The following is a 6,597-nucleotide window of genomic DNA, read 5'->3' as shown; positions in this document are numbered from 1 at the left end:
CACACACACACACACACACACACACACACACACACACACACCCCTTCATCGCTCCTGGTTGTCTAGTGAGGCCGAGTCCTTCCAAAGGTGTGACACTGACATGATGTGGGGCTTTTTGTCAGCCCTGCTCACCAACCAGTTAACCATCTGTGCATTGTATTTTGCACTTACAATTGCTTTTATTATTATTATTTTTATTTTTTTTATTTTTAAACTGTTTTAATTTTTTTTTCAAATGCTGTCTGAAAAACTTAAAGGACACCCACTACAGCTCTCGCAGTAATGTTACAAGTTGAAGTGAGCGTTTGAAATGCATGCCAGTATGTTGTCTGCCTGCGCTGTGGGGTGCAGCAGAGTTTTGGGGGGGGTCACTAAAGTAGACTGTGTGTGGTGTTAAACTGTCGGGGGGGCCGACAGCAATAGGTCCCTTAGTTACCCAGGCAGTGGCAGGCTACTAACCCCACACCTCACAACTGCTGAGGAAAAAGTAACACAAAAACACCCCACACACAAAATAAATTGTGCAGCATGAGATTGTGAAGGGACCCGGGGATATGGGAGGGGTTTTGATGTTTTTTCTGCCTCTCTCTGATGACTGTGGCGCTTTTCTTAAACGGCATCCTTTTTATCGTAATGTGTGTATGTCACGTCTGAGCCTGGCGACGACACGGGGTCACTAACAGGTTTGGAAACTTTTGACACCAGCCACCAGGCCGAATGCTGGGATATCTTGGCAGGTGCTGGTACATCTTTGTACACTACTTCCACACTGCCCCCGTTCACCAGGTATTAACAGGAAGGGAAGAGCCGTTGTCCCGAGAGCAGTCGAGAGACTGGAGCACATTCCATTCCGTAAAGAGGACAGGCAGGTATTTTTTTTTTGCGAGCGGATGCTCCTGCCAATTATTTATGAAGGGAGAGTTGAGTTTGAGACGAGCCGAGTCACCCTGAAACACTGGCTTTGACTTTTCAGTAAGGAACACACGGAGACATGGAATGAATGGTTTCCTCCCACTGTTCACATGGAAAGCTCTAAAATGTTTAAAAAAACAGAATTTCTCTCCTTTGCCTTGCCTTTATAGCTATTTATTGTTTCTGCAAAAATGTTAATGTAAATAGTTTTCAGAAAGATCTCTATGTCTATCAACAAATGTATTTATTAGATATGCTGAATATATAGAAGAAAATATAGAAATATATTTAATTAGTCATAGCCTACGTTCTTCTTGTGAGGTTTATTGAGAGTTTACAATGTGTAGTTTGTTTGCACAGCCTAGTTAATCCATAGAGTCATTTAGAAATGTCTCCGGTGCCTCGAGGCTTTTTGTGTCTGTTCAGAATTCGGCACAGCGCTCCTAAAAACTTTCTTTGTGGTTGATCATACTTTTTAGCTGTTTTTTTTTTTTCTTTTCTCAAAGCCGTCTTGCCCTTTTAACGCAGGAATAAAAGGAAGAAAAAAAAAAACAAAAAACCTGAATAATTTATATAAAAAAAATTAGAATTAAAAAGTATAAAAGTGAGAGGAGTTGGTGGCCAGGTTGAAGGTGGGGATGATTCCTATGGCAACGCTGTGTTGCCTGTTCGCCACATCTCCGTGCCTACGAACTGCAAAAAAAACAAAAACAAAATGGCTGCTCTGCCTCGTGAGGTTTTTGGCGCTTTGTTTTTGGTTCAGAAATCAGAAAAAGTTTTTTTTTTTCTGAATGTAGACGACATCCTAAACCCTGCAGTGTAGCAGCGCAGTGCCAAAGGAACTTCCCTTGCTCCTGCATCCACCATTCGCAAATCTCAGTTAAAGCATGAAGATGAATCAGAAGGAAAAAAAAAAAATGCTTAGTATTTTGAGTGTGGAATGCTGCTCTTTTTTTTCTTGTCAAATTGAAACCTTTTCAAATGGAGAGGAACTGTGTAGCCACGTTATTAGGGGGACTAAAGGGGAATTGTAATGAAAATGTAGGTGAGTGTGGGCAGTTGTGTTTATAAAATGCCATCTGTCTGTGTGTGCATGTGTATACAGTATGGGAGAGTGTGTGTGTGTGTGTGTGTGTGTGTGTGTGTTTCGTCACGGTCTTCAGAGAGACATGTTTGGGGTGGAAGAGGGTGGGTGGTTTAAAAAAAAAAAAAAAAGAAATTGTAATTTGTTCACTAGTAAAATGCAAAAAAAAGTCCTCTTGACAAAGACTTCATGTATTAACCTAAGCATTAATGTCTGTCTATGGGAGTCTCCCGTTTCCTCCTTTTTTCAATCCATGTGTGTGTGTGTGTGTGTGTGTGTGTGTGTGTGTGTGTGTGTGTGTGTGTGTGTGTGTGTGTGTGTGTGTGTGTGTGTGTGTGTGTGTGTGTGTGTGTGTGTGTGTGTGTGTGTGTGTGTGTGTGTGTGTGTGTGTGTGTGTGTTTTGCTATATTCGTGGGGTCCAAAAACCGGGGAATGTAGTATACTTGTGGGGCCCAAAATGCTGGACCCCACAAGGTTAAAGGTCTGTTTGAGGGTTAAGACTTGGTTTTAGGATTAGGGTTACAATTAGGTTATGGTTAGGGTGAGGGTAAGGGTTAAGGTTAGGCATTTAGTTGTGATGGTTAAGGGTAGGGTAAGGGGCTAGGGAATGCATTATGTCAATGACGGGTCCCCACAAAGATAGTGAAACAAACGTGTGTATGTGTGTGTCTGTCTGTCCTCCACATGCTGCGTTGGCATCCATGGTGCAGGTGAGGCAAGTGTGTGTGGTGAGGCAGGTGTGTGTGTGTGTGTGTGTGTGTGTGTGTGTGTGTGTGTGTGTCAATGGTCACATGCAACTATTGCTCCTCACCTCACCTTTTCCTCATCTCTAAAAAAAAAATACAAAGACCCTGGTGCTCTCAGCATCTGCCTTAAGAAGCAGCTGTGGAATCTCTCAAAGAACAAGACTACTAGTCAGACCAGTTGTTTAAGCTACAGGTTTCACCATCAGGGGAAACTCATGTTCATGTGTATATTTGATTTTTTTGCATTCTGTCCCCCCGTATACAAAGTCTCTGATAATGCCTTAAAAGAGACACAACCTAACAGAAGTATAAGATATGTATGAGTGTGTGTATATGTATGTGTGTGTAAAAATATATATATATATATATATATATATAAAATCTATCACAAGGGTCATTCCTTTTCATTGTGACGGTCTCAGGCGTGGTGCTTTCATGCATTACACAACACAAACACACACCAACACACACACCACGTCATAGCTCCATGAACATCCCCATCGCCTGGCCGCCTGTCTGTTTATTGAACAATAACTTAAAGGAGGGCATTTTGTGCACTTACTTTTTAAGAAATGGATAATTTGGACACTGTCTTTAAAAAAAAAAAAGAAATCACTTCAAATGTAGGGTGGGGGGGGGGGGGGGGAACCATTGAAAATAAAATGTGGAGCAGCAATTTATATTTGCCATTGATATTAAAGGAATAAAACATTTGAAACCCTTGTTTACCTACCTATCACCTTGTCATTGTCTTTATTTAAATTAGTCACAAAAGCCGGTACAGGAATTGTATTTGAAGAGCAAATTAAGGTTTTAACTGAGGAACGCAACCCACCAATCTTCATGTAGAGGTTGAATAAACGGTAATGAGGTTTTTTTACACAGCTGATGAAAGAAAGCCTCTGTTGGGGTCTTGATCCTCACCAGCCATCCAGGGTGTTTTAGAGTAATCTGCTGGCCAAATCCCAGGTTTGTGTGATCATAGCCATCTGACTGCTGCTCAATAACCCAACACACACACACACACACACACACACACACACACAGCCAGAGAAGGAGAAGAAAGAGGGGGGGGATGAGCATCTTTAAAAAGCTTCCCGCATCCCTTCTGGAGCTGTCTGGCTGCTGAGGGGGAGGGGAGCCATAGGAGAAGGCTTTTTTTCCCCATCGCCGGGAGCCGTGGTTGTTAGCTCCAATACCATTTCAATATATTGTAGGTCCTCGAATGCATAGGCGTAGATTTCAGGGGGGGGGTGCCCCAATATTCAGTAGAGGTAGATTTGTTCCCCTCAAAAAATTATTAAATACAACTCACACACCAAAAGACGTAAAAATAACCGTTGAGGGGGCTCAAACATGTACTGAAAAAAAGAACTATGTCTATTTTGCTACATCGGGGGAAGCGAGAGAAATAAAGACATGATGTCTTTCGATTCTCTCCGACCAATCAGTAGTCTGCAGGTTTTCATGTCAGGTTTTTGGTATCGCCTCAGCTCGCTTGGAACGGAGGTGGTACTAAAAAAAGTACCTGTTAGCAGGTACCAGGGACTTTTTTTCGTAATGGAAAACCAAAAACAGGCGATTAGAGTCGAGGTGAGCAGGTGCCATAAATGGAAAAACGCCATAAGAGATGTGTTGTTGAGATGTACATGATTCCTGAAAAAAGAACCCCCCGAAACACGTGGGATGTTTTGAATATGCAGGAGACTTACACTTTCCTTTACATAAATAAAGACATTTACGCCATAAATTGTTGCATACAAATTCACCAGAATGCAGGAAATGAAGTGTTTGACACTCAACATTTTATGGGGAACGACCAACAGACCCCCCTGGTTATAATGTGTGTGTTGCCCCCCAATATTAAAACAAAATCTACGCCCTTGCTCGAATGATAATCTTGCCTGAGGACTGGGCTCCAATAGGGACAATGTAGAAATACTCACACGTACTCAGTCCATTCTGGATAAAGGGCATGTCTTCTTCACCATTTGCAGCTACTCCCAAATGCACCAGACATTTAGAATCTAGTGAAGAACTAGTGTTTTAATGTTTGAATAACTTGTTTAAGTTTGAACTTCCCGAACAGCTGGTGAAACAGGGTCCAGACCTTGAAAATGTACTGAAATAATTGCTTTTACTCTTTTAGTTGACTTGCTCATAACATATTACACACAACAACTGTTGACGACGGGTTGCAATTAGACTTTTCATTTCATTTTCGAGGCCAAAAAAGGACGCAACAACTGGTGTACAGAAGGCCTAAAACACACAACCTTAAAAATAAAAAGTAAAATAACCAAATACCTGTAGTTATTTGGTATTATTACAATTTATACAAACTTGATTTCCTGTTAAGATATTTCATATCAAGCTATCAACAAATATCATATATAATATAACAGATAGTGGCCATGTGCTAACCATTGTTGAAAGCAGAGCTGTGTGCCCCAGCTGTATTCCTGTAGACAGTACATCGTTGTGGTCACGAGAATATGTCGGCTCTGCGGGGTGGATGTGTGTGTGTGTGTGTGTGTGTGTGTGTGTGTGTGTGTGTGGTGTGTGTGTGTGTGTGTGTGTGTGTGTGGGGGGGGGGGGGGTTCAGCAGGGTCACGGCTGTCAAGGAAAGGCTTGAGACAGGCTCAGCACAATGGTGTGGACACAACGGTCTACTGACTATAGTAGAGTGTAAACACATTGAGAGGATTTCCAGTGTTGGGATGACCTGGTGTCTTGTCCTGCAGACTCGAGGCCAATGGGACTCATCTTAACGATGAATCGGTTACAAATAGATGTAAACGAGTAAAGATTACAACCGGTTGAGATAGAAAAGGAATTACGATGCCATTTTTTAAAACCGCGACTTCAGACGTCCCTACGTCTTCTTAGTTTATTCATTCGTAGAGATTTTTTTTAATTTATTTGTATTTATTTCATTATTTTGATTTGTCTTAAAAATGTAATTATGAATGTGTTATTTAATAGAAAATACATTTTCAATTGCACTTTATTTGTCATTTGTCTGGAGCTCATTCTGTTAAATACATCCTGTGAAAATCGTATCGTGAACTTAAAAACCGGAATCAAATCGAATTGTGAGTTAGGGTTAGGGTTAGTGTATCGTTACATCCCTACTATCTATCTATCTATCTATCTATCTATCTATCTATCTATCTATCTATCTATCTATCTATCTATCTCAGTGTTGGTAGAAGATAATCCTTCCATCCTACTGGACAGCACTTAAAAGGCGTCCACCAAAAGATGTTTAATCTGCACATGTAACACGAGACAGACGCTGCAATGCAGCTTAGCCTGAGCCCGGCACAACACGCTCCAGCTGAGTGTGTTATTGACATGACCTACCTGTTGGTGTGTGTATGGAGATGTTGTGTAAGTAAGTGTGTTTGTTTGTGTCAGGGTCACGGGCCGACTGACCCACGTCCTCCACGGTCAGATTAGTCAAAGTCCAGCAGCTTAACCTGCTGCACCTGCACACACCTTAGTTTGACCCCAGCATTAGCACTGCCCTGACCAATCATGCACACACACACACACACACACACACACACACACACACACACACACACACACACACACACACACCAGCAAATACACACACACGCAAACATGCATTTGGACAACCAATGCAGGGAACACACCCGCATGACACACACACACACACACACACACACACCAAAAGCATCACAATCAGCAAATGGCGTGTACCATGGAAACAAACAACACCAAGCCCCTGGGAACAATTGAGTTAGTACATATAGCAATTCAATCACTTGTAGGCATCAAGTCACCAATGGAGAGCACATAATGACTGCCTCCACCCCCCTGACTGTC

General features: G+C 42.0%; 1 long non-coding RNA gene across 1 annotated transcript; it reads left to right on the top strand.

The window, feature by feature from the left end:
• The first annotated feature begins 3 nt into the window (after positions 1–3).
• Positions 4–2,837, top strand: LOC118493839. Its single transcript, XR_004895868.1, has 2 exons — positions 4–1,993; positions 2,734–2,837. It is a non-coding gene; the product is annotated as an uncharacterized LOC118493839 (long non-coding RNA).
• Positions 2,838–6,597: the final 3,760 nt, after the last annotated feature.

This window comes from Sander lucioperca, chromosome 2, assembly GCF_008315115.2.
Source record: "Sander lucioperca isolate FBNREF2018 chromosome 2, SLUC_FBN_1.2, whole genome shotgun sequence".
In the NCBI taxonomy this organism is placed as follows: domain Eukaryota; kingdom Metazoa; phylum Chordata; class Actinopteri; order Perciformes; family Percidae; genus Sander; species Sander lucioperca.
This window is presented reverse-complemented; position numbering and strand designations above follow the sequence as displayed.